This window comes from Engraulis encrasicolus, chromosome 23, assembly GCF_034702125.1.
Source record: "Engraulis encrasicolus isolate BLACKSEA-1 chromosome 23, IST_EnEncr_1.0, whole genome shotgun sequence".
Lineage (NCBI taxonomy): Eukaryota > Metazoa > Chordata > Actinopteri > Clupeiformes > Engraulidae > Engraulis > Engraulis encrasicolus.
This window is the reverse complement of record NC_085879.1, coordinates 37560692-37584915: the sequence shown is the minus strand read 5'-3', so window position 1 is coordinate 37584915 and position 24224 is coordinate 37560692. Positions and strand designations below refer to the sequence as shown.

General features: G+C 44.2%; 1 protein-coding gene across 1 annotated transcript in view; it reads right to left on the bottom strand.

Annotated features, from left to right (window-relative positions):
• The window catches only part of enox2 (ecto-NOX disulfide-thiol exchanger 2), a 514981-nt gene that overhangs the window by 490255 nt on the left and 502 nt on the right, over nt 1-24224 (bottom strand). The window lies entirely within an intron of this gene.

The following is a 24224-nucleotide window of genomic DNA, read 5'->3' as shown; positions in this document are numbered from 1 at the left end:
TGTTTGAGATGGTGGTTTTAAAACACTTGAATGAGCTTATGTCTACTATAATTCAAAAACAGGATGTAGGGGAAATCAGTAGGAAGTGGGGGGGACCTTAGCTGAACCATCTTCTTCGTCCGCTGTTCTGAAATTAAAACCCACACTTCCGACAGAAGGTGCAATCAGCTTTTTAAAGGGCAAAACTTAGTTGTTTTTAGTTGTGTTTAGAAATGTGCTTTAGAATCTAACACAACCATCCCTGGTGTCTCTTTTGCCTCCGAGCCCACCGCTAAGAAAACACTCAAAGCCCAGGGGCCATGTCCGTCCATCACGTGTAAATAACGGCCATCGATTTGCCTGCTGGGAAAGTAGCATGTGCCGAACTAAAACTAACTATATTTCACAGAAGAAGGAAAGAGAGAAAAAAAACAAGCCATTATCATTGCTTAGGTGCTAATGATATGTCTACTGCCAATGGCAAGACGGAAACTCAAAACAGGCACAGTGGGAGAAGCAGACACAGAGCAAGAGGAAGACCAAGAGCAAGGGTAAGAGAGAGATGGAGAGAAGAGGGGAGGGGGGAGAGAGAGAGAGAGAGAGAGAGAGAGAGAGAGAGAGAGAGAGAGAGAGAGAGATGGAGAGAAGAGGAGAGAGAGAGAGAGAGAGAGAGAGAGAGAGAGAGAGAGAGAGAGAGAGAGAGAGAAGAGGACTGGAGAGAGAGAGACAGATAGAGAGAAGAGGAGTGGAGAGAGATAGAGATGGAGAGAGATGGAGAGATAGATGGAGAAAAGAGGAGTGGAGAGAGAGATGGATAGATAGACAGATAGAGAGAGAGGGTGAGGAAATGGCAAAAGAAAGTGATAGAGAAAACCACAGAGAGAGTGAAACAGAGGGGGAAGAAGGGAGAGGGAGAGAGAGGGAGAGAGAGACAGAGACTGAGTGAGAGACGTGGTGGCTGGGGTGGGGGGGCTACATACTCCTGCAGGGTCATCTGTATGCTGAGCTGTCTTCGTGGTTTGAAATACATTATTGTACAGCAAATTGCTGACTGCTCCTCTTCTACCCACGGTGGCAAAAAATAAATAAATAATATACAAAAAAAAAAATAAAAAAAAAATAAAGGGAGGCTAGTCACCTAATCTAATTTGGACTGAGCAGACAAGTTGATGGGGAACAAATGCCCAGGCCAGCACAGGCCAGAAAACAGCTCAGTCAGTGTAAGATCGGACGTCCGGGACGGTGGCCATCCAAAATATACAGTGAGAGACAGTGTTTATCAACTCATACATGGCTCAAACAACTGCAGTGCTTGCCGGGTCTGTGGCAGCCTTCCAGTAAGCTAGGGAGCCGTTACAGCTTTGTATTTATGACTCCAGGCACACACGGCTTCAACTGATTTTTTTGTGTTTTTTTTTAAGGCTGGGGCGACGCTTTCTGAATTGATTATGCCAAACCTTAATCTAACGGGGGGAACAAAATCAGAAATGAATAAGGACTCGGAGTCGTCTTGACACACAGTAAGAAGAAGAGTAAGTGGTTGGGCTGCTGCAATTCGCTGCAGCAATGGCGACGACGACCGTTGTTTTTTTAATGATCATTTTGTGGAGTGCCAAACTATCCGGTACAAACGTACCACATGAAACGGCCATCAAAAAAAGATGGCCCCACCTGCTGCAGCAAGCAGACAAAAACAAAAACAAAAAACAACACAGAAAAGAGATGAAAAGAGAGAAAAAGTTGAAGAGAATTATCTTCCTGAGATGAATTGGCTGAAATGGAACACTGCCACGAAATGTGAGAGCACAGAGACGGATGATAGAATAGAATCTTCCAGACGACAACCTCACAAACAAACAACCAGAGCCATCTTCTACCATGGAGACAATCCTGTCCAGCAATGATTGAGTATTAAACACAAGTAGCCTATACTACACTCACAGACAGACACACTATCTACTTCTGCAATCCGGAGATGAGAGGAGTCTGCTGGCTAGCCAGGCAGCCAGTTACTGCCCTGGCACTAAGGCACGCCCAGCTCTAGGGACTGACTACTGCACAGGCCTACTGGGCCCAGCGCCAGGGGCCCCAAGAGTCAGGGGGCCCTGAAGCTCTATCTTTTATATTTGCATTGTCATACTGTATTAAAATCACATTTTGAAATATTCATATTGTACTAAAAAATCATATTTTGAAATTCTCTCGAGGAACAATCCCCCAAACCCAGACAACTCTCGCACCTGGCCGAAAACCCTCGTCGAATGGTTTCGTAAACTAGCAACACCTGTTGAGCGGGGCCTTTCTTGTTGTCTGGCCTGGGGGGCCAAATGAATCATAATCCACCCCTGCCTAGCAGCAATCAATCAACGAAGGTTACAATCAAGGACACGACCCTTTGGTCACGTCTTTTGTCATGGCCATCACATTGTGTGATGAAACGCTGCCCTGGCCTATTGGTCTATAACCTCTGGTCACAGCAGGGTCATCAAGTCAAGTGCAAATCGCTAGCAAACAACAGATAGGGCATACAGTAGTGTTTCTCAACAGGGGCGGTACAGCCCCCCAGGGGGCGATGGTGAGCTCTAGGGGAGCGTTGAGAAGGATACAGCTAAAAAGGGGCAGGGCTTAGTTGCCATTAGGGGCCATTAGTCTGTTTATTTTTTTTACTTTTACTAGTCTGTTTATATTAATACTAAGGGGGGCGTTGTCAGATTTATAATGAGGTCAAGGGGGCGTTGGGATGCTTGTGATGAGACCAAGGGGGCGTTTGTTCAAAAAAGGTTGAGAACCACTGCCGTACAGGTCAAGCTGTGGAGGTCTTAACGACATTGCTGCTGCTCACAGCATTGTACAGCCCCTGTTACTTATTATCGGGACTGAGAATCACAAGAACACTTTGTGACATCTACAACGGGCACAGTCAAATAAATTATTCTGCCGTGCGTATCAGTCAAACTGCCGGCGGTAAGTCAAAACAAATCTACAGGGAGCCAATATGCGAGAGAGGGGAAGGGGAGGAGGGAGGGAGGGAGGGATGGAGGGATGAAGGGATTGAGGGAGGGAGTGACGTTTCCCCTTCTCCCCAAATGGAAATAAAATGCATCGTCACGAAGCCGGTTTCCTCATCTTATTTACAAAGCCCCTGCACTGGCTCACCTGTTGGGAATTTAATCATCTCAGCCACACAAACTGTTTTGTGAGACTCTATTTCATCATTTGCTGGCATGGCAAACAGTGAGCAAACAGTGATCCGATGCCGCATTACTTCTCACACCGCTTGGGGGGCGGGGGGTTAAAATTAAGAGCCCCCCCCCACCACCACCACCACCACCCCACACCAAAATAAAACAAGACTGATGATTTCATTAGTGTGACCTGTGGAAGACAGATGAAATTAAAGGGAAACAGAGAGAGGGGGGTGTTTGGTAGAGAGTCACGAAACATAGTAATAGGGTGTTTACAGTGCTCTAGTGTAAGATCAGTTCTGAAAGCAAGGGGCCCGTAAATCATTGGTGCTGTCCTCCATCAAGTCAAAAGAAATGAAAAGAAACCTACACGATGGGTAATCTTGGGTAATCTTACTTTACGTGTTTGATGCTGGTCACAGGGGGCAATTTGAAGGTGGAGGGAATGGAGACTGAGGGGAGCTGAGTGGTGGCAGGGTTGAAGAGTGGTGGATAGGGTGGAAAGACGTAATCAGTGTTTCTCAACGGGGGCTCCACCATGGGGCGTGAGGGAGCTCTATGGAGGCTTTAAGAAGGAGACAGCAGTGAGGGGCAGATACTTTATAGTTGCAAATGGGGGACAAAATATGTTATTTTCATACAAAGGAGGGAGCAGGGAGGCTTATGATGTGGTCCAGTGCGCGTTGATCTAGCCTGGTCCTGACCATACCATAATACTACCATTTCGGATTGCAGGAAGCAGGAAGGACATTTTCGGAAAAATCAGGATTTAACTTAAAAGTTGTTGAACAAACATGTCTGAGGTCTATCTATGGCGTTTTAGGACCGTTTAACAGACATGTCTGACAGAACATCCTACCGTAGGATAAAATTACAATGTAGGACCGTTTGTCAGAACACCGGCGCAAATCCTACTGGTCAACATCGCTCCACAGAAGACAGGTACCTGACGTAGTGCGAAGCCAAGTGTCTTGGCGGAAGTACGTAGGATGGCGCGCAAGGCTAGCGTTTATCCAAAAGAGGTTGAGAACCATTGAACTACAGTAGATGGGCAGGTGATGGGCCTGGGGTGGAGTGGAGTGGTCGTGGACTATGGTGATGGGGTGGAGTGGAGAAGTGTGATGAAGCCCGGGGTTGAGGTGTTGGGATGGTAAGACTGGGCCGTGGTGGCTTTAGGGACTACTAGATAGTGATGGTCCTGGGGTATGAATGAATGCGTCAGAGAATTGTAAATTCATGTATGAGTAGGTTATTTGTGTGTGTGTGTGTGTGCATGTGCGTGCGTGCGTGCGTGCGTGCGTGCGTGCGTGCGTGCGTGCGTGCGTGCGTGCGTGAGAGAGACAGAGATTATTATTATCCATGTCTTCTTTAAATGTTTTAGTTAACCTGCACATTGGAGACTGGTCAACCGCAATTTCAAACTTCTGTGCTAACCCCTGTTACATAGGTTTTTGACAATAAAGAACACTTGACACTTGACTTGACTTGACTTGACTTGACTAGAGAGTGTGATGGTATGGGACCCAGGGGTGAGCGGGTGAGTGGTTGGGGTGTTGGTGGTAGGACCGTGGAGGGGTGGGTTAGGGACTGAATAGTGATTGGGGACTGGACAGTTGAGTGGTGGTATATGCCCCAGGGGGTGAAGGGGTCAGGGGTTGAGATTGGAAGGTGGGAGAGGTCAAGTGTGGCCGTCCAAGCCGATAGCCTGAGCTCAGAGAGAGCAGAACGTGAACAGCTTGCCCTTGATTCTATTGACAGGCTCTCTCTTACTCTCTTTTCTCATTCCCTCTATCCTCTTTTTTTCCTCGATCTTTCTCCCCCTTCTCTTTTGTCCTCCATCACTCCTTCTCCTTCTCTAACTCTCTTCCTCTCCGCCTCCTCCTCTTTCTCTCCGCCTCGTCCTCCCCCTCTCCCCTCTCTCTACATCCAAGTGGTCATACACTGACTGCCTGACGCGCTCTTAGGTTGATGGGGTTTTTTTTTGCAGACACCTCTCGGCCATTTCTCCTCTCGGCGCTTGAGTGATTTCCGCTATTGACTGGAGCGTCTTCGATTTGCCTGCATCAAGGCCTATGAAAATGAAATCTGCTCGCCCTAGCTGACTCTCTGATCCTGGAGAGGATGCGATGGCCTTCGCTGTATCATCATCTTTTGCCAAGGTTCTTCTGCCCACGCCAGAGAAAATGTCTCTTCTCCTCTCTCTGATTTAAACTGACTGTGTAGGGAGGGAATGCATGGACAAGTCTCTCTCTCTATCTCTATATATCTCTCTCTATATATCTCTATATCTCTCTCTCTCTATATCTCTATATCTCTCTCTATATATATCTCTATATCTCTCTCTATATCTCTCTCTCTCTCTCTCTCTCTCTCTCTCTCTCTCTCTCTCTCTCTCTCTCTCTCTCTCTCTCTCTCTCAAGTCAACTTAACCTCTGCAGTGTAGTGTTACTGTTACCTCATAGTCATAATCCCCCCCCAAATCTCGGGCTGCAGTCAGAGTCAGAGGCCTTTGGCGTGAAATTCTCCCTTGTAACGAGCACAGCGGTGAATAAATGTACTCATTCGCACCCTTCGTCTGTGTGTAATGATCCCATCATGTCAGTGGGTGGGCATTGCAAACCGGCAAAAAGCCTTATCTTCAAGACATTTGCCACAAAGTTCTGTGCCGCTACACATACATTTTATTTCCAACGCTTTCATTAATGCTTCCATATGCCTGAATGACATTCGCATTATAATCGCCACCGGGGGAACAGTTACAGATGTTCTTAAACGAGCACAACAGCCCCTGCATATCATTATTCCAAAGCCCACTGATTCACGCTAATTGTTTGCGGTGAGCGAAAACTATTGATACCAGGCCAGCCAGCAATCTCTCTTTCCCAAGTGCTCTCTCTCGCTCTCGCTCACTCTCTCTCTCCCCTCCTCTCTCCCCTCCTTCCCCCCCCCCAATCTCCCAAATGCTCTCTCTCTTTCCTCTCCCGTAGCGAAGTGCCTATAAGTGAATTAATCTGGAGCACGTATACAGTATTTCCGCCGCTTATTTACGATCCCACTGAGCATACATGCTCTATTTACATATCAAATTATGCTGTCCTAAGATTTACTCTCTATATGTGCCAGACTGAGAGTGAGAGAGCCAGAGAGTGCCCACAGTACACACACTCGCACACGCACACACACACATGCACAGAATGAATCCGTCAATGACAAAAAGCTCTTAGTATTTAGCACACACACACACCTCCCACTCGCAGAGCCAACCAGCAGCATGCTTCATTGATTACCTTATCAGCTGAATGTCAAAAGGAAAGATTACATTTATTTCTGCACAGAAGAAAACAGCGGCGAGTAGTGCCGGCAAAGGAGGGGGGGAGGAGAAAAAAATATGAAAAGAGCAGCGTGTTTCTTTTGTTTGCCTGCCACTTATGTAAATGACATATAAATGCAGTCCCTGACAATACCGGTACGTTTTCCCCTTCATGAAATACACCGGAGCTGTCATTTGTGGAGTACACACAGCTTAACATCAAACATGCTCTGTGCATTTGGAGCCAAACAATCGCACAGAAATATGAATATGCAAAACGAAGCAGTGCACTACAAATGTGAAGGTAATGAACAGCACTGCTCAAAATGATAATCAGTACTGCTTGGCCCTGAAAACACCAGGCAAAGCACAATAGTAACTCCATAACACCCTGCTCTTTCTCCAGCTTCAATCCATATTTCTCGCTTACCAAACTTGCTACCTGCGAGAACAATGCAATTCATATATTGAGAAAGGTGCCCTGGACTAGGCTACAGCAAATGCCCTTCATGAGCGTTACAATGAAACAATTATTCCCCTCTTCTGCAACATAATGGTTCAGTTATGAAAAGATTAGCATTAGGCAAAGTACTGAGTGGATCGAGGCTGGGAGGAATAGCATTCGTCTTGGTGTGAGCCAAGTTAAGGGAAAAGAAACTTGGCCTTGCTATCTTGAAACTTTAAGTATGATTTTACATATCCTCCTCCCTTGTTATGTGTATCTGGGACAGGTATGACATGATATATTTTACCAGACAAATTTCAACCTTCCTCCCAACTGCAATCGATTTAGGCAACATGGAACATACCAGAGCGTTACGATAACACGCTGACTTGAAGCAACATCGCAACATACCAGGGGTTCATTTCTCAAAAGAGAAGTTGTTAGCCTGTTAGCAACTTAGGTAGTTGCCAATGGGAAAATGCATTGAAAACAACAAAGTAGCTAATGTAGTAGGCAACTTTGGTTTTGAGAAATGCACCCGAGAGCGTTATGATAACAAGCGAACTTGAACAGTATATCGTGTTTGTGCAGCACCACTTTTTAGGTTAACGTGTCCTCCACAACGCCCTGTGACAGGCTAGGATTTTATGCCACCTGCCCACACAGCTCCGGTACACGGATGGTAACGGAAACCATTCATTGTCACACCGTCACAGATCTCTCCTAAGCATTCACAGACAGCCTAGTTAAATCTTTATACTAACAGTCTCATGACAGACCTTGACACTTTTCAGGTTAATGTGTCCTCCACAACGCCCTGTGACAGGTTAGGATGCTAACGGAAACCATTCATTCAACATGTTTAACTTATTTTGACTTTTGATCTTATCTTGTCACATGAGTCATATGACGGACCCACAGGATACTGTGGTGTAGTGTAGAACACTAGTGGTGATGATGGGTAAGGCATCCAGGATGATACAAGTAGGGTGGGCCTTAAGTACTGTAAAGCCTTGGTCTCCAAACAACAGCCCGCGGGCGGAAAATTTTTGGTCCGCCATGAGGTCCTTACAAATAAAACCATAAATGTGCCTATTTGTGGCCATGCGTGATTTGCGATCACGAAAACACCAATGATCTCTCCTAAGCATTCACAGATTAACCTAGTTAAATCTTTATACTAACAGTCTCATACTCGACGACAAACTCCGGAGTCTAGGAATTCACAGTGGCCTTTGCAGCTGGATACTAGACTTCCTCTCAGCACGGAAACAGGTGGTGAGAATGGGCTCCATCACATCATCCTCCTTGACCATCAGCACGGGAGCTCCGCAAGGTTGCGTTCTGAGCCCTCTACTCTACTCTCTTTATACGCATGACTGTGTGGCTATACACAACAACAACACCATCATCAAGTTTGCAGATGATACCACTGTTATCGGTTTAATCACAAATTATGATGAAATAGCATACAGGAAAGAAATAAACAACCTCATGGAGTGGTGTAGAGGAAACAACTTGTCTCTGAATGTGTCCAAGACAAAATAATTAATAGTTGACTTCAGGAGGAAAGAACACCAGTTTGAAACCATTAACATCAACGATGAGACAGTGGAGAGGGTGAGAGACTTTAAATTCCTTGGCGTTACCATCTCAGAAGACCTCACCTGGGACAGTCACACACAGCGCATTGTAAAAAAAAAAGCCAGCAACGTCTGTACCACCTCAGACGATTGAGAAAGTTTGGGATGAGACCCAAGATCCTGAGGTCGTTTTACAGAGGCACCATTGAGAGCATTCTGACGGGGACCATTATTGCTTGGTATGGGAACTGCTCTCAAGCCAACAGGAAAGCTCTTCAGAGGGTTGTGCGTACAGCTCAGAACATATGCGGCTGTGACTTACCCTCCATACTGGAGCTATTTGAGGGAAAGAACATCAGGAAGGCTAAAAAGATCTTGGCTGATCCTAGTCACCCCAACCATGAACTGTTTACTATGTTACCATCTGGGAAACGGTACAGAAGCCTGAAATCTCATACTACCAGACTCCAAAGTAGTTTCTTCCACCAAACAGTCAGATTACTGAATTCATGCTGAAGACAACAAGGCACTTTCTTTGCACTTTTTTCCACCCCCCCCCCCTCTTTTTTATTTATTTTTATTTTTTAATCTTTTTGAGGACACAAAAAACACAACAATTTTTACTCTTTATAGGCTTCAAACCTATAATAAGACGTAATAAACTAATCTTGAATCTTGAATCTTGAATCATGACAGACCTTGACAATGAGGGAAAACGGAGGAGTGCAAATCTGTTGTCTGCTAGACATCCAGACATCTTCACAGTGTAAAGGGTGATGAAGTGTGAAGAGTGAGGGTCAGCTCACTGAGAAGAGAATGCAATGATGGCATGATCATGACTAGGTTTGTAGGTAAGTTATGCTCTTGAGCATATACAGTGGTGTGGTGGGGATTTTTAAAGTGGGGGTACGCGATTTGTGAGGTCATCAATAATTTAGGCAACTTATCATGTCAACCCCCTTTTTGTATTCAAACACGGACAGAATTTTTCTTTTTAAAATCTCACCTCAGGAGAAGTGGGTGGACTGCGTACTCCCCCGTACCACGCCCACCACACCCCTGAGCATATAGTTTGTAGTGACCAGATTCTGTTCTCACACAGCATACTTTTTTGAGGTTTTTTATTTTGGTACACAAAGTGACTGACGTTTCAGCGCACCTGCACCTTCCTCAGAGTCAAAAAGGACTTGAAGGTTGTCCTTGGAACTCTCCCAGGTTGCACTTAGAAGAAGGGATGTCTGTGCTTCAGCCTTTGTAGTGCTCACAGTCGAGGACAGCAGAATCAAGACAGGCTGGGCTACTTCTCAGCAACTAAACCCAGGGATGACTGGAGCCAATGTTTAAGGCGCAGGCGCAGGCACAGGCGCGCAGAAACTTCTATCACACAATTAAAAAAAATGTCTAAAAAAGTCTGCTGAGTGCTCCAGTCATCCTTGGGTCTAGTCGCTGAGAAGTAGCTCAGTCTACCGGTACCTTAATTTCCACACATGATCTATATCTTATCAGTAACATACTACAAAAGGTGAAACAAATGAAAATTCTGGTGGCATTTTCTACTCCGCCCACCATGTTTCCAACCGGCCACTCGACCTTGCTTTCAGTTTTTCTTAGGTACTACGATGTCCACCAGGTGGCGTGTTGCAGCATGTTGCCTTTACCGGAGTGCTATGTGTGCAGCCAGCATTAGGGATGGTTCAGTCTGGGCAAAATTTCGCCACAATTTTGCCATTCTCCTTGAATGGCCATCACTATTCTTGACAAAGGTAAAACTGCAGAAATGCTGCTTTACTGAGAAGTTAAGGTGAGGCATGGTTTTGGTCAGGGCACAGCAGAGCATTTTCGCATTTAACTTAGCACCAGAAATTTGCAGCGGCAACAGAAATTTGCAGAAACAGTGGGGAAACTGTGAGCCTGGTCACGTGACAAACGCTTTCCCACAGTGCTGAGGAGGACCACAACTTTACTTCCAAAGGCATCGTACCTCAAACCACTGGCGTGAAATAAATACGCCTTTGCATGATGCCACACTGATTGAGCAGTTCTAGACCCACTGTGCGAAATTAGTGAAAGCGAAAGTCCATTGGGAAACTCCAACTCCCATTGTCATTGTGACACAGCGCTCCACAGCATACAAGTGAACACTGCACACAACGAAATTGCATTTATGCCTCACCCGTGCAAGGGGGAAGTCCTCAATGGCGCCCCTGGGGAGCAATGCAGCTGGACGGTAACATGCTCAGGGTATCTCAGTCATGGAGGAGGATGGGCGAGAGCACTGGCTGATTACTCCCCCCACCAACCTGGCGGGTCGGGAGTCAAACCGGCAACCTTTGGGATACAAGTCTGACACCCTAACCGCGACTGTATGTAGGTATGTAGTAGGACCAAGCTAAAAGAAAATAATTCTACCAAGCTTTTATCACCACATATGAACAGAAGAATGAATCTAGAGACACTGGGAATCGTTCAACAACAGCAGCAGTGGCAGCAGCAGCAGTACTCCCTCCCGTCCGGCAGCAAGCCATATTGTGCCTAGAGACCCATGGCAAGAATATTCATTGCAGAGCTAATGTTCCTTCCCCGAGCACCCTTGCTGTGCTGGGGTCTGGAGGCTGGTCTGGGTAGCTCCTCGCATCATTTCATCTGGACAGCTCCGACCGACCGACCAGCCGACCAGCCAGCCCTCCCTCCCACGCACTCTCACAGACAGCCAGCTAGGGCCACATGGCAAATAAGAAAGTGGGAAATTAGGAAGCTCGTCTGGTGGTGGTGGTGGTGTGGGTGGTCGATGTGGCTCAGTTGGCGAGTGTGCTATACCATTATGCTGGGGACCAGGGCGTTCTCCGACCCTTCCCCATCTCTCTCTCCCAAACGCTTCCTCTCCCAATCTTCACTGTGCGGCGAACCACTCCCCCCCCCCCCCCCCCGCCCCCCACAAAACAAAACAAAACAAAAATGGTCAGTGTCCATGGTCCCAGGTTTCAGAAACTAAGGCAGATGTCCATATATACATACCAAATGATGATATGTGAATGTTTGAACATTCCTTCTCTGTGTACCTGTGCCATCTTCCCTTTACCGTACTTTAAAGAGATAATCAATGGCTACACTCTCATTTTGTACTCTACCAGTGCATTTGAAGCAACAGCTGTTGGAGTCATCATGGAGATGGCCCATGAGGATGCAGGAAGTTCAGTTTCACCTCTCCAGTGCTCGGCATACATTCCTCAGCACATGCTAGCCACCAGTTGCCATCATATACAGCTACAACATACCCTTTGGTGCTTGAAAATGTAACACATTCCTTTACTGAGCTCACTCTTTCAACTCTGCCTTCTCTGAATGCTCAAAATGGCCTAACTTCCACTGTGTCCATTGACAATGGGCAGAAGCTGTGTAGTTTTTGAGTACCTGGAATAGTTCTTGCAGATGTATGCCGAGCACTGGAGAGGTGAAACTGAACTTCCTGCATCCTCATGGGCCATCTCCATCCTTCACTTTTCCCTTCAGACCAGATAGACTGTCATGGATCATCAGGATGTGCTTCTGGTAGTGGAACCTGTAACTGCAACGGGACGTACTTATACATTATCTACAAAAGACACAGCTGCTGCTTCAAATGCACTGGTAGAGTACAAAATGAGAGTGTAGCCATTGATTATCTCTTTAAAGTACGGTAAAGGGAAGATGGCACAGGTACACAGAGAAGGAATGTTCAAACATTCACATATCATCATTTGGTGTGTATAAATGGACATCTGCCTTAGTTTCTGAAACCTGGGACCATGGACACTGACCATTTTTGTTTTGTTTTTGTTTTGTCATGTGATGCTACTATGGTATTACCATATTATTAGTAAGTGGTCTGTATGATGCCATATTTGTGAGTCAACTTCTCTCTGAAATGAATAACAAACCGAACACCAGCATTTAAGGTGCTGCTCATGACATTGCCGGCTACATTTGGACAAGGAACTGGCCATTTTAAAATATGAGTTTTTTAGATATTCAATTTTTAATTTTTCAATTTATCATAATTCATATTCTGAGAGTAGTTGTATTCCAAGGTGATTGTGTACTATGTAGAGCCAGAAAAGAGCTTTCAAACAACACCACAGGCATCTTTTTGTGACTAACACTGACTGATATATTCAAGGCTGAATGTATAGTGTCCTACCCTCACATGTGAACCTTTCCTAGTCTGTTTCTCCTTAATATTAGTGTCAGATTCAAACCAATGCAGTTCTGGGGTGCTACCTTGCTACTGAAAAGGCACACCAAGTATGATTGAAATCCGGGTCGGTCAGGTCCCAAAGTGTCTGATTTCACGTGAAATGACCCTGGTGGACTTTAAGAGGCAGACATGAGGTCCACAGCACAGCACAGCAGTCAAAACACTCACAATCACACACACACAAGCACAAACACACACACAAGCACATTGCTATTAATTAACAACTACCTTGTCATCTTGGCCCAGTGTCCGCAAGTGTCCGCAAGAAGAAGAAAAAAAAAAAGATGCCACATCATCGGTAGGTAGTGTGTCACCCCACCGTGTCTGTGACAGAGTGACACTTGAGGATTAGTGGTTAGTGTTGCAGTGTGTGGAGACAGTAATGAGACACAGAAATGTGCCAAGGAATCGTTGGTGTGTGTGTGTGTGTGTGTGTGTGTGTGTGTGTCTGTGTCTGTGTCTGTGTCTGTGTCTGTGTCTGTGTCTGTCTGTGTCTGTCTGTCTGTCTGTCTGTCTGTCTGTCTGTCTGTCTGTCTGTCTGATAAACATGCCTAGAAATATGAAGTGGAGGGAGACTCTCTCTCTCTCTCACACACCTACACACACACACACACACACACACACACACACACCTACACACACACACACACCAATACACACACACACCGAAACACACATACACACCACACACACACACACATGCACACATACACTCACGCACACACACGCGCACACACACACACGNGCACACACACANGCGCGCACACACACACTAAGGATGCACCGATACACATTTTTTCACTTCCGATCCGATCCCGATATCTAAATTTGGATATCTGCCGATACCGATACTACTCCGATCCAATACCAAAACCACATATATGCATGGGTTTCAACTTGAGGTGGGCCCAAGTAGACTATTTAGTCAGAAAAGGGAGTCAGAAGAACAGGAAAACAATTAATAAGTAAAAAGTAGCAAGTAAAAAAGTAACAATCCCATCCTGAAAACTAATATGCAAGTGATATGATTTCAAATTAACATTACAGGAGAATTCCGATACTTTGGGAAAATTCCGATCCGATCCGATATCTGAATTATGTTGATATCTGAACCCGATACCGATACACCGATACCGATATCCCATCCCTAACACCCACACACACACACACACACACACACACACACACACACACACACACACACACACATACACACACACACACAGCACAGGTAACAGAGAGAGCCATCCCTTTTCCCCCTTCCCGTTCGCACCATCACAGTCTTGGGAAGACAGGAGTGAGTCACCCTCCCTTCTTTACGCCATGACAGCTGACGCCACGGTTTGTTTTTCACACACACACGCACGCACGCACGCACGCACGCACGCACGCACGCACGCACGCACGCACGCACGCACGCACGCACGCACGCACGCACGCACGCACGCACGCACGCACGCACACACACACACACACACACACACACACACACACACACACACAGACACACACCCAAGCACAGCATATGTAACAGAGAGAGCCATTCATTCACAATATTGCATGGTCACTTGTTCCAATATGATAGAAAGTTTTGAAATACCCGAGACCGGCTTCTGAATGCTCAATTTAATCTCCAAACCCTTTCTGTTTTGTTTTTGAGAAGGGGGGTGGGTTGGTGAGCGAACCGAACGTATCAGTAATATGATATGAAAACTAAAATCTGTACAGAAGAAAGAGGTTGGGTGCAACGACGACGATATTGTAGGGCGGCCTGATTGTGGAAAAAATCATAATCAAGATTATTTTGGTCAAAATCGTAATCACCATTATTAATCACGATTATTGAATTTCGCATTTTTTCGAAAATTCTGGCAAGATGAAAAATTAAAGGCAATAGCATGAAACTTAGGTGGACAGATTTCTGTCCAGAAACAGCAGCCTGTTAATATGTTCTGACTTCAAGGACGCTCTCAAAGGTAGGTCACTATTGCCACGATGAAATCACGATTAAAATTTCGACTTCGATTTCACTAATTTATCACGATTTTCGATTACTTTCGATTAATTGTGCAGCCCTACAATATTGTGAGTCTTTTGTGAGGCTGCTGAGCTGAGCTGAGCTGAGCTGAGCAGGACTTAATTGGAGCCACTCGTGCCTGAGATGAGACTCCTCTGCTCTGATTTCAAATAGCACTGATGACATCAGTAGTGGATAGAGAAAATCTAGAAATCTAAATGGCACAACACACAGACACCACGGCACCAGACACCAGTCCTCTCGCTTCAATGAGAGAGAGAGAGAGAGAGAGAGAGAGAGAGAGAGAGAGAGAGAGAGAGAGAGAAGGTGTCGGGGAAGGGGGGGGTTGAGAGAAAGAAAGAGATAGAAACAGATAGAAAGAAAGAAAGAAAGAAAGAAAGAAAGAAAGAAAGAAAGAAAGAAAGAAAGAAAGAAAGAAAGAAAGAAAAAAGGTGAGAAAGAAAAAAGAGAAAGAGAGAGACTGACAGAGAGAAAGAGAGAGGGAATGGGTTACCATTACTGTACACATGTCTAGTCCCTACTTCACGGCTGCTTCTTCTTGCCTGGTGGGCTCGTGCTTTTTATGCTAAACGAGTAAATAATAAAAAACTACAGATGAGCCCTTGATTAGATGCAAACAGTTGCTCATCAGTTCTTTTGCAGCTCGGCTCAGCTCGGCTCGGCGCAAGCCCTCTTGACTGCCTGGTGCCCGCTGCCACAGGCACCGACAAACACTTCTCCTCTCTCTCCTTCTTTGTGTTGCTAGGATACCAAAGTTTCCCTCTGAATTGGCACCGACGTGATGAGGCTCTGTGTTATTCTGACACGTAAAAACACATACACACACAAGCACACACAAGCACACACAAGCACACACACACACACACACACACACACACACACACACACACACACACAAGGTCGCTGACAGCTTTTGCTGGGCCCTGGACAAAGTCATCTGAAAGGGCTCCTCCATCCAGTACATGCAATGTAATGAAAACCCGATTTTGGGCCCCCTGTGTCCCTGGGCCCAGGACAACTGACCCCTTCACACACACCCCTGCCCAGCCCCCTGTCGGCTTCCCTGCGCACACGAGCACACACACACGTTCATGTATGTATAGGTCAGGACAAACTCAGTAATAAATATGTTATCTGTGCTACTGTCTACTTCATTACAATAAAAAGCAATTAAAAAGCATGTGAATACTCCAACATTATGTGAGTGTCTGTGTGGGTGTGTTTGTGGGGGGGACGACACTACGTTCTCCCCCACTCAGCATAATGCTGTTGTGCCACATTACTGACTACATAATTAACAGAACGACCTTATCGGGATGAAACTGACCATCTGCCCACCATTTTGGACACTCGGTTAATTGGTCTACACTCAGTGTCAGTGGATGGACAACAGGCACTAATAAATACTGATTATAGGGTGTTATATTTGTGTGCCGCAAGAATAGCAACAATGTAAGCTACTACAAGAAAGAATTAGGTGATGACTAATCTAGAATGCTTCATCAGAGACAGAACTGAATGGTTTGATTTTATAGTATAGTATATCATGAGGTATAGTATGTAATATAGTATACAGTAAGTAGGCATTTCTTCTTTCATATTTCATCTTTATCTCAGTATAAATTATACTGAGATAAAGATGAAATATGAAATAAGAAATGCCTACGCTTTATACATGCACACCTAAGCAGTACAGAGACATATAGTATTTCAATCATTTCTTCTTTTTTTTTAAGATATATTTTTTTGTGTTTTTGACTTTTATCTATGACAGGACAGTCAAGGTGTTGACAGGAAGCGAGTGGGGAGAGAGAGATGGGGAAGGGCCGCCAAAGGACCCGGGCTGGGAATCGAACCCGGGTCAGCCGCATGGCAGACTAGCGCCCCAACAGTTGGCCACGGCAGGGCCAGTATTTCAATCAATACATCTATATGTAGGTCATCAGTCTGATTTACAGTTGTACCAGTGGCGGAACAATTGCACAAAGGGCCCCAGGGCAAGACACGTATAGGGCCCCCATACGGCCTGCCAAGGTCACAGTAGGGCTCCCACCACCAATACAAGAGTGCCCTGGGGCAAATGCCCTGCTCGTCCTCCCTGTAGCTCCGCCCCTGAGTTGTACTCTAATGCTGTCAAGTAGTATTCAAGGGAGGGACCGCCGTAGGTCCATCCCATCTATGAGAATGGCCAGGGTTGCAAGAACAAACTCCATCTACTTGCTTGGTATGAGCAAACCTAATCAAGTGCCAGTCCAAAATGTAAACTGAAATCCCAGCTAACTCCATGCTCCAAGACCTGTTGGGTCATACCTGAACCTTAACCTTTTCACGCTAGTACACATATATGTTGTTACCAGCTGGTTATGACAAGACTTCTGCAAGACTCTCTGTAATGTCATAGCAATGTTATAACTTAATAATTTTTAATTATTTTGGCAAACAGTGAGTCGGCACTGCAGGCACCAAACTAGTTGAGAATAAAATATCCACTCACCAGTCTGAATCGGTGACAGTGATCAATCGCATTTTCCAGGCCAAGCGAATCCAAGCCAAGCCCTCACAGCTACATGCACATAATTAAAACATCAGCGGCCGGAACACGACAGCCCAATTTCCTGTGCTAAAAAACAATCACTCGCAACAAACACGCCGTTTGCAGTTTCTTAAATGGATTTCCGCTTTTATGAAGAAAAAAACAAAAACAAAATGATGTCAGTCTCTCTACTAATCAATTAGGATGGCAAATCTGGTTAGATTTTTTTTCTGCAAACAGGAGAAATACAAAGCAAACATGACAGGCTAAATGATGACAGGGAGTGGTGACTATCCATTATTTAAGCTAATTATTTCCATACCGGTCCAGGAGAAGACAGAGCATGTTGAGACTGAGAGAAGGACCAACCAACCAACATGTGAGGGTTTTTTTCCTCATAGGTTGTGTCTTCCTATAAATAACATTACATTAAACTTATTGTTATACATTGCATTTAACTTAGTATTAGTCCTGAAGAAGATTGCACGCAACTGAAAAGCGTCGGCTTGATGTCCATGTAAAAATAAAGGATCTTTAAACGGATCACAGAGTGCCTCGGACCCCCCTCTGTTTGTACATTAAACTTATTGTGCCATCACACCATTTCTCATAGGTTGTGTCTGAGAGGATTCCATACAACCAACATGTGAGTGTTTTATCTCATAGGTTGTGTCTTCCTATAAATAACATAACATTAAAGGTATTGGGCCATCATGACACCAAATGCAACAACAGCTCCAGACCTACTTCTGCCCATCCCTTTACAGAGGAGTACGTAATCTTAAAAATTAATGATAAACTGTAGACATAATTTATTCATTGCCTATAACAGGTAAACTTGGAACATAAATGTGTATATCATACAAGCAATGACAAAACACATCCATGATACATTAGGTGGTGTCAATTGTGCATAAAGTATCATAATCAACATAATTATCCACTAGGTTATTACAATGACTGGAAATTGTGTGCTCGAAAACTACCCTGCAACAGTGAATATGAGCCAAGGTTTCTTATTTCCAAAAATAAACTGTGATTGACAATGCAACAATTAGGGAGCTATTAGCAATCGAGCTTAAAGGAATCAACAACACTTCCTGTGAATAACTCAAGTCAAAACATGTCAATTAGGCCTGGCTTGTGTGCCCCAGCCCTGCGGAGAGAGATTTCGCTTTGGCCTTGATTGTATTTTTTATACATTACTTTACAACAGTAATTCTCCACCTTTTTAAAACAATTGCCCCCCCTGGACCTCGTCAAAAGCCTGCCAAGCCCCACCACTCCCCTTACTACTCTTTTTTTTAAAAAAAGACTAATGCACGAATCAATGGCAACTGAGCATCCCCTTTCAACTGTATCCTTTTCCATAAAATGACGGCATACAATATTTTGTCATTTAAGCTTACATGTTATTACACTTGCTCTCTCTGTACATAAACTCTGTCAAAACATCTCAACTAGCTCATCATGTTTGCCCCACATTAAGCATGGAGAGATTTGGATTTGGCTTTAATTTTTAATGAATAACGTTTTTATTTAGAAGCAAGTACAACGTCGTGAAGCATAAAACAAACAGACGAAATTACGGGCGCCATACAATATTTGATTTTGTCATTTACATGTTATCCGTTGTGTGGATCTAGGCCTAGTTCACTGTGTGATTCATATTTTGTACGCAGCTCAGCACCACATTCACTGATGGGGAAAAAATAGACACTATACAAAAAAAATGATGAAAAATTGTGGCTGCCAACTACTTTCCATCTAATTACACCATCAAAGGCACAGAAATCATGTCAATCTGAGAACACATTACACTTTTTTTTACTAGCCAAAGCTGGGAGTGGGGAAAAATGAGCAAGTAAATGGAGGCAAAGTAAGAATAATGACACATGGACAAAGCCAGTTTGATGGACAAAAATTGCAGGTTCTTTGTAGCCAACATCACAACTAACGCCGAAGCCAATGACCTGGATAATTATCTTTTCAAAGGTATGAATGGCGACTCATTTTTTTGCTTCTTTTCTGCCCTTTCTTTCCCCCCAAGAACGAAAACGAAAAAGAAAAAGAGTTCTGAGAAAAGTGGGAAACTTCCGCTGTCAACAACAGACCGTTAACCCTTTCATATCAACTTCGTTTAACTTAATCAGCAGGTGCAAGCAAGGGGCACCAAACCACATTCACACTCCTGCAGCATGATCATAAATTATTTTTCGATTATCATGATTTGACAGGCATGTGCCATCACAACGCCTTGAACATGTCAGTGTGGAGCATGAAGCTTGATTGGCGTGCATATTGACAGTGATGGGCAACGTGCATTCATTAGTTTACAACCAGGGCTCTAAATTAACAGCAGCCAACCGGCCAAACGCTGGTGAATTTTCTGTTTGGCTGATAGAAAATACCATCTTACTAGCCACTTTGACCCATTACTGAGTGTGTGTTTGACTAGTAAGATTAACATTTACTAGACATTTTGGCTGGTTATGAAAAAAGTTAAATCAGAGCCCTGTTTACAACCCAGTGCCACATATTCCAAATGACCTGGTTTTACCTCTCCAATTAAGCTAGGTGATTGCCTATTTCAATGCTCACCTGGTTGAATTGGGCTGGCAAAACCAAGTCAATGGAGGCTTTTCTTCACTGTTTCAGCCTGTACTTCTATCTCACCTAAACCGTCATGCTTTGCATCTCATATGGTACAGAACTATGATACCCAGAGTAAAAGCCCCATAAGAAACAATAATTCATATTACTCATATTCACACATTTGTGCATCTTCTCACTATAATATCGGTCAAAAAAATCTCATCTCCTTGATCTCACACTACCTTGCTGCTTTCAGTATGTCAATCAATACGATGTAATTTACTGCACCACATCAATTGGCACCAATTAAGCTCTTCTAGAGCAGTGGTTCTTAACCTTTAAGCTTACCTGTGCCCAAGACAAGCCGCGCACCCCCAACCAAAACTTCTACCTGGTATGTAAAAAATGGATTTAAGCGATTTATTACTATGGTTCTCGCCGGATAAGACATCAAATGGGGACCAAAAGATGACTAAATTTGGTTTGTTTTGACCATAATGTTCTCAAGCTGAATTTTGGTCACAACCTCAACATTAACAAAATTCCGCGCACCCCCTGGAATCTCTGATGCACCCCAAGGGGGTGCCCGCACCCCAGGTTAAGAACCACTGTTCTAGAGGGAGTCGGCACTTCACCCCTGGATTCTTTCCATTATCCTCACTCCCGTCCTCACCTTAAAGCTTGTTTAAAGGCCTTGTGCTTCACTAACACCTCCGCATCCGTGGAGAAAAAAACTTTTAGGGGACGTTTCCCCATTCAACATCCCGCTTGCAAATGAGGAAAAGACCTTTGAATTGCGCTTTTGCAAGATATCAAATTAATCTTCTGTCTTCTTCAATGACATCACGAAGCCACAAGCACAAGGGAGTTAGGATAATGGACTCTCACCCACCGTCTTTCAGGCATTTGCCGGGTAATATACGGAGAGTCATAGCAAAGACTCATCACTAAACCCAGGTATTATAACACTTAAGTTAAGTGGTTCCCCTAGCACTTTAGAGTTAGGGCGTCAGCCAGACACTTTGCCAACAAACATCTGCCACGGTCTTGCCATGGCCTAACGGTAGGGCACTGGGTTACTACGCGGGCTACCCACGTTCGATTCCGGCACGGGTCATTTGCCGATCCTTCCCCATCTCTCTCTCCCCACTCAGTTCCTGTCTGTCCTTCACCGTCCTGTCGAGAATTAGGCGAAAAGCCCCAAAAAATACTTTTTTAAAAAATCTCCCACTTTGACTAGGTCCCCTGACAAGATATGTTGTATTGTGAATCAAATGTCTAAAGTTGTTTGACAAAGACCACATAACTTACAAACCATTCATTTTGAGGGGTTTCATTTTCATAATTCATATGAAAATACACAACATAGCCGGCCGTTTCCAATCATGAATTGTATTGTGTAAGTTATTGAGAATGAAATGTCTAAAGTTGTTTGACAAACACCATGTACAAACCATTCATTTTGAGGGGTTTCCTTTTCATAATTTATATGAAAATACAAAACATAGTCAGCCCATTTCAATCATGACTGTCATTTGTGACAGGCTTACTGGCTATACTGCACATCCTTGATCTCCAAACAGAGGCCCGTGGGCCAAATCTGGCCCGGGCATGGCAAACATTTGGACCGGACAGAACAAATAAATGTACTGTGTCATTTTCGATCACTAAAACTTCAGTGGGGCATATCTCTCTCCAAAGCATTCACAGAGAGTTAGATCTTGTGCTAACAGGCATTGACAAGAAGGGGAAAAGGAAAAATGAACATCTGTTCCCTGTCCAGATATCTAACTTCTTTCTCATGGGATTGTGGCATTGGTTTGGCCCGCAGCCTCACCCTTACTCTACATAATTTGGCCCTTGGAACATAATTGGAGACCACTGCTGTACATCCGCACCTTAACAAACAAATGTTCTGTGGGAAATACAGTGACTGTTAAAATTGAAGTGAAGTGAAAGCCTAACTGGGAAACTCCAACTCCCATTGTTATTGTGACACAGCACTCCACTGCACGCAACGAAATTGCATTTATGCCTCAACCATGCAAGGGGCCAGTCCCCAATGGCGCCCAAAAGGGAGCAGCGCGGCGGGACGGTACCATGCTCAGGGTACCTCAGTCATGGAGCAGGATGGGAGACAGCACTAATTACTCTCCCCACCAACCTGGCGGGCGGGTAGTCAAACCAGAAACCTTTGGGCTACAAGTCTGACACCCTAACCACTTACCCATGACTTCCCAACTGTTTAAGCCCCGCCAAGCAAGTTTGAAACGCTGTATTTTCTCAGCCCATTGTCATGGCAGCTCCCCGAGTGTATCCCTGAAATTTCACACTGTTGAGAAAATGTACTAACCGTATGTGTAATGTAATCTTGCTATGTTGGACACTTTGACAGGCCGGGCTGCAGGATCGGAGGGGGGGATATTTAAAGAACCCGGGTAAGTAGTGAACCAGGTTACGTAAAACCTTGAGGTAGTGGCAAGTCATCTAATAGAAGAGCCTGAAGTCTTCAATTTCTGACCTAAATGAGTGCTTTGATTTGTTATCTTTATGGCACTTTATACCCATTTTGGATATTAAAATGTTCATTTAATTTCCGACTCTCAAGTTTAATCTAATGGGTTATTAATAATATGGGTTATTAATAATAAAACGTCCGTCAAGATTATGACACAGCTGTAGCCAGTCATCACGCATTACTATATCAGCAGTAGGGGTGTAAATCACAACCTTGAATGACGATACGATACGGTATCGATTTCTTAAATCAGGGATTCGATTTTTTTTTCAATACTTAAGAATTCCCCACGATACGATGCGATTGAGTTCGATTCGATTTTTTCCCCCATTTCATTTCCACTACTATTGTGTTATGGAGCTAGGGCATTGCACAGGGCCCAGCAATTCAATTCTTTTCGATTTTTAAGAATGCCCAACGATACGATGCGATTCGATTAAATCGCCGGCCGATACTTCCGATACATCTCGATTTTATTTACATCCCTAATCAGCAGTATTGAAATCTTTAAAGCCTTCTATGTGCCTTTCAAAATCAATGATGGTCATCAACAAGTGACACTAATATCTGAACATCAAGATAGAGATTTACAAACTCACAACACAACAACGTGTTCTGACAACAGCAAAGTAAACTTATAGACCAGCCTTTCCATTCAATGGAGGACCCCAGCTGTAGCAGGGGTTGTAAAAGAATAATAGAGTTTGAGGCCCTGCCTGTGCACTGTGGATGGTGGAAGGATGGTGGCCAGAGTGGGTATTGCAACTATGCTGCTCATTGAAACTGTGCTGCCTATTGGCAAACTTTATCTTGTCATTAAGATTTACTAAGTAATAAACTAATACTTAGTAGCATGACCAAAGTGAAGTACAGTAAGCTTTGCCGCTAAAAATGTCTATTTCTGGACATTCATAATGGCGGGCAGGGCATGTATAAAAATTCCAATTTTCTAACCACCATTCTGGAACTACTAAAAATATTACACAGCACACATTAAAGTCAACTATTTGACAGTGAGTTTCAAAGATACATGAAGTAGAAGTACGCCTATATTCAAGACGTGTACATCACTTGTAACTCACAAACAACATTACATAGCTGTTACACCAGTTATTCCACTGAACCATGAATTGGGAGTGATGCTCTGCCAAATATATTAACTTAGCACCTTACTTCATTTAACCCTTGTGAGGTGTTGGGGTCATTTGGATCCGTTTTCAGCTTTGTTGCTTGAGAAAAATAGTATCAGTTATTATTCTTTCACAACGAGATTTACTGGCATTGGGTCATTTTCTGTGAGGAACATAAAACCTGTATCATTTTGGGGGGGCTTATACATCAATATTTTCTAAACTCTTTGATATAATACAACTCATCACATGTTGAGTAGACAAGGCGGGTGAATTATGTGGAGGAGTGCAGATAGGCTATTATTCCTCCAGATGTGCATCAATGTTGTAGTAGCTAGTGTGTCCTTGTTTCCCTCTCTCTGTCTCTCTCACCCTCAAAAACATACAAAAATTCACAAGCAGGATGGGGGGAACATGAAGGTGAAAATGACCCGACCACCTTCTATGAAACAAAAATGCAAACAACTTACAATAGGCAACTAATTTCAAGCTATTAGTTAGTTCTTCATAGTCGTGACATCCTACTCAGGGGACCAAGAAAGACCAAAAAAATCAATGGACCTGCTGAAATAAGCTTACACGAGGTGAAAGAAATGCTCACATTAGCTGTTACACAGGCTCGGTGAAGATGATACCATCATGATTATTACTGTGTAATGGGCTACGGCACTTTT